The following is a 10,877-nucleotide window of genomic DNA, read 5'->3' as shown; positions in this document are numbered from 1 at the left end:
AATTTCCAAGTTTGGCTGACTTAGAAAAAATTCGAGAACCAGGATGAGGAGGGGGAAAATGTGGCCAGTCAGGCCGACCCGAAGTGCCTCTTAGGCGGATAGGGGTTGGGCGAAACTCCCTTGAAAGTGGCACTCTGAAAAAATTTCCAAGTTTGGCTGACTTAGAAAAAATTCGAGAACCAGGATGAGGAGGGGGAAAATGTGGCCAGTCAGGCCGACCTGAAGTGCCTCTTAGGCGGATAGGGGTTGGGCGAAACTCCCTTGAAAGTGGCACTCTGAAAAAATTTCCAAGTTTGGCTGACTTAGAAAAAATTCGAGAACCAGGATGAGGAGGGGGAAAATGTGGCCAGTCAGGCCGACCCGAAGTGCCTCTTAGGCGGATAGGGGTTGGGCGAAACTCCCTTGAAAGTGGCACTCTGAAAAAATTTCCAAGTTTGGCTGACTTAGAAAAAATTCGAGAACCAGGATGAGGAGGGGGAAAATGTGGCCAGTCAGGCCGACCTGAAGTGCCTCTTAGGCGGATAGGGGTTGGGCGAAACTCCCTTGAAAGTGGCACTCTGAAAAAATTTCCAAGTTTGGCTGACTTAGAAAAAATTCGAGAACCAGGATGAGGAGGGGGAAAATGTGGCCAGTCAGGCCGACCTGAAGTGCCTCTTAGGCGGATAAGGGTTGGGCGAAACTCCCTTGAAAGTGGCACTCTGAAAAAATTTCCAAGTTTGGCTGACTTAGAAAAAATTCGAGAACCAGGATGAGGAGGGGGAAAATGTGGCCAGTCAGGCCGACCTGAAGTGCCTCTTAGGCGGATAAGGGTTGGGCGAAACTCCCTTGAAAGTGGCACTCTGAAAAAATTTCCAAGTTTGGCTGACTTAGAAAAAATTCGAGAACCAGGATGAGGAGGGGGAAAATGTGGCCAGTCAGGCCGACCCGAAGTGCCTCTTAGGCGGATAGGGGTTGGGCGAAACTCCCTTGAAAGTGGCACTCTGAAAAAATTTCCAAGTTTGGCTGACTTAGAAAAAATTCGAGAACCAGGATGAGGAGGGGGAAAATGTGGCCAGTCAGGCCGACCTGAAGTGCCTCTTAGGCGGATAGGGGTTGGGCGAAACTCCCTTGAAAGTGGCACTCTGAAAAAATTTCCAAGTTTGGCTGACTTAGAAAAAATTCGAGAACCAGGATGAGGAGGGGGAAAATGTGGCCAGTCAGGCCGACCTGAAGTGCCTCTTAGGCGGATAGGGGTTGGGCGAAACTCCCTTGAAAGTGGCACTCTGAAAATATTTCCAAGTTGGGCTGACTTAGAAAAAATTCGAGAACCAGGCTGAGGAGGGGACCATCTGGCAAGGGAGTCCGACCTAAAGTGCATCTAAAGCGGATATGGGTTGGTCGAGCCTCCCTTGATTTGCCCTGGAGCTCCCACGTCTTAAAAAGGTCTCTCCTATAATTGTACACCAACCATTTTGAGGTTTGGGTGCAAACCTCTCGAATGGGGGGACTCGGTCCCCTATCTACAGCGCCCCTAATGACGACAGGTGGTACTGCGCCCCTGGTAGCCCGGCCATTGAAAATGAATGGGCCCATTCATTTCAATGGGGAATTTCGACCCCTGGTTGCCCGCCATTCATTTCAATGGGGAATTTCGACCCCTGGTCGCCCGCCATTCATTTCAATGGGGACTTTCGACCCCTGGTTGCCCGCCATTCATTTCAATGGGGGATTTCGACCCCTGGTCGCCCGCCATTCATTTCAATGGGGGATTTCGACCCCTGGTAGCCCGCCATTCATTTCAATGGGGGACTTGGACCCCTGGTAGCCCGCCATTCATTTCAATGGGGGACTTGGACCCCTGGTAGCCCGCCATTCATTTCAATGGGGGATTTCGACCCCTGGTCGCCCGCCATTCATTTCAATGGGGGATTTCGACCCCTGGTAGCCCGCCATTCATTTCAATGGGGGACTTCGACCCCTGGTTGCCCGCCATTCATTTCAATGGGGGATTTCGACCCCTGGTCGCCCGCCATTCATTTCAATGGGGGATTTCGACCCCTGGTAGCCCGCCATTCATTTCAATGGGGGATTTCGACCCCTGGTCGCCCGCCATTCATTTCAATGGGGACTTTCGACCCCTGGTTGCCCGCCATTCATTTCAATGGGGGATTTCGACCCCTGGTCGCCCGCCATTCATTTCAATGGGGGATTTCGACCCCTGGTCGCCCGCCATTCATTTCAATGGGGGACTTCGACCCCTGGTTGCCCGCCATTCATTTCAATGGGGGATTTCGACCCCTGGTTGCCCGGCATTCGTTCCTATGTGGCGGGGGATTTCAACCCCAGGTCGCCCTCGTGTGGTTCTTTTTGGCGCAGCTGACGGGCTCCGCTGCTCATGGAGGTTTGCTAGTGGAGGATAACCCCCTGCCTGGGCAACTCGAACGCCCGGCATTCGTTCCTATGTGGCGGGGGATTTCAACCCCAGGTCGCCCTCGTGTGGTTCTTTTTGGCGCAGCTGACGGGCTCCGCTGCTCATGGAGGTTTGCTAGTGGAGGATAACCCCCTGCCTGGGCAACTCGAACGCCCGGCTCCCCCCCGGTCCGCTGGAGCTCCTCCGACGGCCAGCAACAAGCCCCGAAGACGGGCGCGCTCCCCCCGGTCCGCTGGAGCTCCTCCGACGGCCAGCAACAAGCCCCGAAGACGGGCGCGCTCCCCGCGGTCCGCTGGAGCTCCTCCGACGGCCAGCAACAAGCCCCGACGACGGGCGCGCTCCCCGCGGTCCGCTGGAGCTCCGCCGACGGCCAGCAACAAGCCCCGAAGACGGGCGCGCTCCCCGCGGTCCGCTGGAGCTCCGCCGACGGCCAGCAACAAGCCCCGAAGACGGGCGCGCTCCCCGCGGTCCGCTGGAGCTCCGCCGACGGCCAGCAACAAGCCCCGAAGACGGGCGCGCTCCCCGCGGTCCGCTGGAGCTCCTCCGACGGCCAGCAACAAGCCCCGAAGACGGGCGCGCTCCCCGCGGTCCGCTGGAGCTCCGCCGACGGCCAGCAACAAGCCCCGAAGACGGGCGCGCTCCCCGCGGTCCGCTGGAGCTCCGCCGACGGCCAGCAACAAGCCCCGAAGACGGGCGCGCTCCCCGCGGTCCGCTGGAGCTCCGCCGACGGCCAGCAACAAGCCCCGAAGACGGGCGCGCTCCCCGCGGTCCGCTGGAGCTCCGCCGACGGCCAGCAACAAGCCCCGAAGACGGGCGCGCTCCCCGCGGTCCGCTGGAGCTCCTCCGACGGCCAGCAACAAGCCCCGAAGACGGGCGCGCTCCCCGCGGTCCGCTGGAGCTCCGCCGACGGCCAGCAACAAGCCCCGAAGACGGGCGCGCTCCCCGCGGTCCGCTGGAGCTCCGCCGACGGCCAGCAACAAGCCCCGAAGACGGGCGCGCTCCCCGCGGTCCGCTGGAGCTCCGCCGACGGCCAGCAACAAGCCCCGAAGACGGGCGCGCTCCCCGCGGTCCGCTGGAGCTCCGCCGACGGCCAGCAACAAGCCCCGAAGACGGGCGCGCTCCCCGCGGTCCGCTGGAGCTCCTCCGACGGCCAGCAACAAGCCCCGAAGACGGGCGCGCTCCCCGCGGTCCGCTGGAGCTCCGCCGACGGCCAGCAACAAGCCCCGAAGACGGGCGCGCTCCCCGCGGTCCGCTGGAGCTCCGCCGACGGCCAGCAACAAGCCCCGAAGACGGGCGCGCTCCCCGCGGTCCGCTGGAGCTCCGCCGACGGCCAGCAACAAGCCCCGAAGACGGGCGCGCTCCCCGCGGTCCGCTGGAGCTCCGCCGACGGCCAGCAACAAGCCCCGAAGACGGGCGCGCTCCCCGCGGTCCGCTGGAGCTCCTCCGACGGCCAGCAACAAGCCCCGAAGACGGGCGCGCTCCCCGCGGTCCGCTGGAGCTCCGCCGACGGCCAGCAACAAGCCCCGAAGACGGGCGCGCTCCCCGCGGTCCGCTGGAGCTCCGCCGACGGCCAGCAACAAGCCCCGAAGACGGGCGCGCTCCCCGCGGTCCGCTGGAGCTCCGCCGACGGCCAGCAACAAGCCCCGAAGACGGGCGCGCTCCCCGCGGTCCGCTGGAGCTCCTCCGACGGCCAGCAACAAGCCCCGAAGACGGGCGCGCTCCCCGCCGCCCCCCTCCTCCTTCCGCCGAAGCGGCCGGGTGGGAGGGAGGGACAGAGGAACGCGGCCCGCCGCCCGCCGAACCCGCGTGGGTTTTGGGTCTGATAAATGCGCGCGTCCCCGGGGGTCGGCGCTCGTTTGCATGTATTAGCTCTAGAATTGCCACAGTTATCCAAGTAACGGCGGAGCGATCAAAGGAACCATAACTGATTTAATGAGCCATTCGCAGTTTCACTGTACGGGCCGTGTGTACTTAGACTTGCATGGCTTAATCTTTGAGACAAGCATATGCTACTGGCAGGATCAACCAGGTAGCCTCTGGCGCGGCCGCAGGCGGCGGGCGGGCGGCGCGAGGAGCGAGACCTTCGCCGCCGACGGGCGGTTCGGGTCGCGTCGCGGGCGCCGCCACCGCCGCCTGCCGGCCGGCTGGGGCGGACGGTGCCTTTTCGGGGGGGGGGTTGCGCTATTGGAAGAACGATCGGGACGAGCAGATCGAGATCGCGGTAGAGGCCCACGCCGCGGTGGCATTGGGGCACGCACGCACGCACGCCTACTGGCCTCCCTCTCGAACCTCCGCGCGGCGCGCCAGGTGCTTCGGCCTCGCCATTTGTTTGAAGGGCATGAGAAACATAGTGCTTCCGGAGGCACCGCCGCCGCCTCCGGGCGCCAACCTCCCCCAGACTGGGCTCGCGCCTGTCGGGCGGGGGAGGGAGGGCCGGCGGGGCGCCGGGCTCCGTCGTAGGACGGCCGGGTGATGGCTTCGTAACCCCCCCGCCCCGGTTAAAGGGAGGGGGGGCGTACGTCGCCGGTTCGGGGGGCGTCTCGGCCTCGCTTCCAATCGGGCGCGCCGGGGCTGTGCGAGCGCCGGGCCGTCAAAGGCCGGCGTTCGCGGTGGCCGGGGCGCTGTAAGGCGACCCGCGAGCCGGAGGAGCCGCCCGCCCGAACACCGGCGCGAGGCCGGCCGGCGGGGGCCCTCCGAAGGCGGGTCTTGGATGCCGTTCGTACGTGGGAGAAGGTGCGGCGTGTCGCGGGCGACGGCCTGCTGCCGAGGCTCCGGAGGCTCCGGAGGCTCCGGGGGCGGCGCTCTGAAAATATCCGGAAGATCGGCCGACTTGGAAAAAAATTTGAGAACCGGGGCTGAGGAGGGGGAAAATCTGGCCAGGGAGGCCGACCCGAAGTGCCTCTAAGTCGGATAGGGATTGGGCGAAACTCCCTTGGAAGTGGCACTCTGAAAAAATTTCCAAGTTTGGCTGACTTAGAAAAAATTCGAGAACCAGGATGAGGAGGGGGAAAATGTGGCCAGTCAGGCCGACCCGAAGTGCCTCTTAGGCGGATAAGGGTTGGGCGAAACTCCCTTGAAAGTGGCACTCTGAAAAAATTTCCAAGTTTGGCTGACTTAGAAAAAATTCGAGAACCAGGATGAGGAGGGGGAAAATGTGGCCAGTCAGGCCGACCCGAAGTGCCTCTTAGGCGGATAGGGGTTGGGCGAAACTCCCTTGAAAGTGGCACTCTGAAAAAATTTCCAAGTTTGGCTGACTTAGAAAAAATTCGAGAACCAGGATGAGGAGGGGGAAAATGTGGCCAGTCAGGCCGACCTGAAGTGCCTCTTAGGCGGATAAGGGTTGGGCGAAACTCCCTTGAAAGTGGCACTCTGAAAAAATTTCCAAGTTTGGCTGACTTAGAAAAAATTCGAGAACCAGGATGAGGAGGGGGAAAATGTGGCCAGTCAGGCCGACCTGAAGTGCCTCTTAGGCGGATAAGGGTTGGGCGAAACTCCCTTGAAAGTGGCACTCTGAAAAAATTTCCAAGTTTGGCTGACTTAGAAAAAATTCGAGAACCAGGATGAGGAGGGGGAAAATGTGGCCAGTCAGGCCGACCCGAAGTGCCTCTTAGGCGGATAGGGGTTGGGCGAAACTCCCTTGAAAGTGGCACTCTGAAAAAATTTCCAAGTTTGGCTGACTTAGAAAAAATTCGAGAACCAGGATGAGGAGGGGGAAAATGTGGCCAGTCAGGCCGACCTGAAGTGCCTCTTAGGCGGATAGGGGTTGGGCGAAACTCCCTTGAAAGTGGCACTCTGAAAAAATTTCCAAGTTTGGCTGACTTAGAAAAAATTCGAGAACCAGGATGAGGAGGGGGAAAATGTGGCCAGTCAGGCCGACCCGAAGTGCCTCTTAGGCGGATAGGGGTTGGGCGAAACTCCCTTGAAAGTGGCACTCTGAAAAAATTTCCAAGTTTGGCTGACTTAGAAAAAATTCGAGAACCAGGATGAGGAGGGGGAAAATGTGGCCAGTCAGGCCGACCTGAAGTGCCTCTTAGGCGGATAGGGGTTGGGCGAAACTCCCTTGAAAGTGGCACTCTGAAAAAATTTCCAAGTTTGGCTGACTTAGAAAAAATTCGAGAACCAGGATGAGGAGGGGGAAAATGTGGCCAGTCAGGCCGACCCGAAGTGCCTCTTAGGCGGATAGGGGTTGGGCGAAACTCCCTTGAAAGTGGCACTCTGAAAAAATTTCCAAGTTTGGCTGACTTAGAAAAAATTCGAGAACCAGGATGAGGAGGGGGAAAATGTGGCCAGTCAGGCCGACCTGAAGTGCCTCTTAGGCGGATAGGGGTTGGGCGAAACTCCCTTGAAAGTGGCACTCTGAAAAAATTTCCAAGTTTGGCTGACTTAGAAAAAATTCGAGAACCAGGATGAGGAGGGGGAAAATGTGGCCAGTCAGGCCGACCTGAAGTGCCTCTTAGGCGGATAAGGGTTGGGCGAAACTCCCTTGAAAGTGGCACTCTGAAAAAATTTCCAAGTTTGGCTGACTTAGAAAAAATTCGAGAACCAGGATGAGGAGGGGGAAAATGTGGCCAGTCAGGCCGACCTGAAGTGCCTCTTAGGCGGATAAGGGTTGGGCGAAACTCCCTTGAAAGTGGCACTCTGAAAAAATTTCCAAGTTTGGCTGACTTAGAAAAAATTCGAGAACCAGGATGAGGAGGGGGAAAATGTGGCCAGTCAGGCCGACCCGAAGTGCCTCTTAGGCGGATAGGGGTTGGGCGAAACTCCCTTGAAAGTGGCACTCTGAAAAAATTTCCAAGTTTGGCTGACTTAGAAAAAATTCGAGAACCAGGATGAGGAGGGGGAAAATGTGGCCAGTCAGGCCGACCTGAAGTGCCTCTTAGGCGGATAGGGGTTGGGCGAAACTCCCTTGAAAGTGGCACTCTGAAAAAATTTCCAAGTTTGGCTGACTTAGAAAAAATTCGAGAACCAGGATGAGGAGGGGGAAAATGTGGCCAGTCAGGCCGACCTGAAGTGCCTCTTAGGCGGATAGGGGTTGGGCGAAACTCCCTTGAAAGTGGCACTCTGAAAATATTTCCAAGTTGGGCTGACTTAGAAAAAATTCGAGAACCAGGCTGAGGAGGGGACCATCTGGCAAGGGAGTCCGACCTAAAGTGCATCTAAAGCGGATATGGGTTGGTCGAGCCTCCCTTGATTTGCCCTGGAGCTCCCACGTCTTAAAAAGGTCTCTCCTATAATTGTACACCAACCATTTTGAGGTTTGGGTGCAAACCTCTCGAATGGGGGGACTCGGTCCCCTATCTACAGCGCCCCTAATGACGACAGGTGGTACTGCGCCCCTGGTAGCCCGGCCATTGAAAATGAATGGGCCCATTCATTTCAATGGGGAATTTCGACCCCTGGTTGCCCGCCATTCATTTCAATGGGGAATTTCGACCCCTGGTCGCCCGCCATTCATTTCAATGGGGACTTTCGACCCCTGGTTGCCCGCCATTCATTTCAATGGGGGATTTCGACCCCTGGTCGCCCGCCATTCATTTCAATGGGGGATTTCGACCCCTGGTAGCCCGCCATTCATTTCAATGGGGGACTTGGACCCCTGGTAGCCCGCCATTCATTTCAATGGGGGACTTGGACCCCTGGTAGCCCGCCATTCATTTCAATGGGGGATTTCGACCCCTGGTCGCCCGCCATTCATTTCAATGGGGGATTTCGACCCCTGGTAGCCCGCCATTCATTTCAATGGGGGACTTCGACCCCTGGTTGCCCGCCATTCATTTCAATGGGGGATTTCGACCCCTGGTCGCCCGCCATTCATTTCAATGGGGGATTTCGACCCCTGGTAGCCCGCCATTCATTTCAATGGGGGATTTCGACCCCTGGTCGCCCGCCATTCATTTCAATGGGGACTTTCGACCCCTGGTTGCCCGCCATTCATTTCAATGGGGGATTTCGACCCCTGGTCGCCCGCCATTCATTTCAATGGGGGATTTCGACCCCTGGTCGCCCGCCATTCATTTCAATGGGGGACTTCGACCCCTGGTTGCCCGCCATTCATTTCAATGGGGGATTTCGACCCCTGGTTGCCCGGCATTCGTTCCTATGTGGCGGGGGATTTCAACCCCAGGTCGCCCTCGTGTGGTTCTTTTTGGCGCAGCTGACGGGCTCCGCTGCTCATGGAGGTTTGCTAGTGGAGGATAACCCCCTGCCTGGGCAACTCGAACGCCCGGCATTCGTTCCTATGTGGCGGGGGATTTCAACCCCAGGTCGCCCTCGTGTGGTTCTTTTTGGCGCAGCTGACGGGCTCCGCTGCTCATGGAGGTTTGCTAGTGGAGGATAACCCCCTGCCTGGGCAACTCGAACGCCCGGCTCCCCCCCGGTCCGCTGGAGCTCCTCCGACGGCCAGCAACAAGCCCCGAAGACGGGCGCGCTCCCCCCGGTCCGCTGGAGCTCCTCCGACGGCCAGCAACAAGCCCCGAAGACGGGCGCGCTCCCCGCGGTCCGCTGGAGCTCCTCCGACGGCCAGCAACAAGCCCCGACGACGGGCGCGCTCCCCGCGGTCCGCTGGAGCTCCGCCGACGGCCAGCAACAAGCCCCGAAGACGGGCGCGCTCCCCGCGGTCCGCTGGAGCTCCGCCGACGGCCAGCAACAAGCCCCGAAGACGGGCGCGCTCCCCGCGGTCCGCTGGAGCTCCGCCGACGGCCAGCAACAAGCCCCGAAGACGGGCGCGCTCCCCGCGGTCCGCTGGAGCTCCTCCGACGGCCAGCAACAAGCCCCGAAGACGGGCGCGCTCCCCGCGGTCCGCTGGAGCTCCGCCGACGGCCAGCAACAAGCCCCGAAGACGGGCGCGCTCCCCGCGGTCCGCTGGAGCTCCGCCGACGGCCAGCAACAAGCCCCGAAGACGGGCGCGCTCCCCGCGGTCCGCTGGAGCTCCGCCGACGGCCAGCAACAAGCCCCGAAGACGGGCGCGCTCCCCGCGGTCCGCTGGAGCTCCGCCGACGGCCAGCAACAAGCCCCGAAGACGGGCGCGCTCCCCGCGGTCCGCTGGAGCTCCTCCGACGGCCAGCAACAAGCCCCGAAGACGGGCGCGCTCCCCGCGGTCCGCTGGAGCTCCGCCGACGGCCAGCAACAAGCCCCGAAGACGGGCGCGCTCCCCGCGGTCCGCTGGAGCTCCGCCGACGGCCAGCAACAAGCCCCGAAGACGGGCGCGCTCCCCGCGGTCCGCTGGAGCTCCGCCGACGGCCAGCAACAAGCCCCGAAGACGGGCGCGCTCCCCGCGGTCCGCTGGAGCTCCGCCGACGGCCAGCAACAAGCCCCGAAGACGGGCGCGCTCCCCGCGGTCCGCTGGAGCTCCTCCGACGGCCAGCAACAAGCCCCGAAGACGGGCGCGCTCCCCGCGGTCCGCTGGAGCTCCGCCGACGGCCAGCAACAAGCCCCGAAGACGGGCGCGCTCCCCGCGGTCCGCTGGAGCTCCGCCGACGGCCAGCAACAAGCCCCGAAGACGGGCGCGCTCCCCGCGGTCCGCTGGAGCTCCGCCGACGGCCAGCAACAAGCCCCGAAGACGGGCGCGCTCCCCGCGGTCCGCTGGAGCTCCGCCGACGGCCAGCAACAAGCCCCGAAGACGGGCGCGCTCCCCGCGGTCCGCTGGAGCTCCTCCGACGGCCAGCAACAAGCCCCGAAGACGGGCGCGCTCCCCGCGGTCCGCTGGAGCTCCGCCGACGGCCAGCAACAAGCCCCGAAGACGGGCGCGCTCCCCGCGGTCCGCTGGAGCTCCGCCGACGGCCAGCAACAAGCCCCGAAGACGGGCGCGCTCCCCGCGGTCCGCTGGAGCTCCGCCGACGGCCAGCAACAAGCCCCGAAGACGGGCGCGCTCCCCGCGGTCCGCTGGAGCTCCTCCGACGGCCAGCAACAAGCCCCGAAGACGGGCGCGCTCCCCGCCGCCCCCCTCCTCCTTCCGCCGAAGCGGCCGGGTGGGAGGGAGGGACAGAGGAACGCGGCCCGCCGCCCGCCGAACCCGCGTGGGTTTTGGGTCTGATAAATGCGCGCGTCCCCGGGGGTCGGCGCTCGTTTGCATGTATTAGCTCTAGAATTGCCACAGTTATCCAAGTAACGGCGGAGCGATCAAAGGAACCATAACTGATTTAATGAGCCATTCGCAGTTTCACTGTACGGGCCGTGTGTACTTAGACTTGCATGGCTTAATCTTTGAGACAAGCATATGCTACTGGCAGGATCAACCAGGTAGCCTCTGGCGCGGCCGCAGGCGGCGGGCGGGCGGCGCGAGGAGCGAGACCTTCGCCGCCGACGGGCGGTTCGGGTCGCGTCGCGGGCGCCGCCACCGCCGCCTGCCGGCCGGCTGGGGCGGACGGTGCCTTTTCGGGGGGGGGGTTGCGCTATTGGAAGAACGATCGGGACGAGCAGATCGAGATCGCGGTAGAGGCCCACGCCGCGGTGGCATTGGGGCACGCAC

This window comes from Leptonotus elevatus, unplaced genomic scaffold, assembly GCF_054856555.1.
Source record: "Leptonotus elevatus isolate MCC_2025b unplaced genomic scaffold, RoL_Lele_1.0 HiC_scaffold_220, whole genome shotgun sequence".
Lineage (NCBI taxonomy): Eukaryota > Metazoa > Chordata > Actinopteri > Syngnathiformes > Syngnathidae > Leptonotus > Leptonotus elevatus.
The sequence above is the reverse complement of the archived record's forward strand: the minus strand, read 5'-3'. Positions refer to the sequence as shown.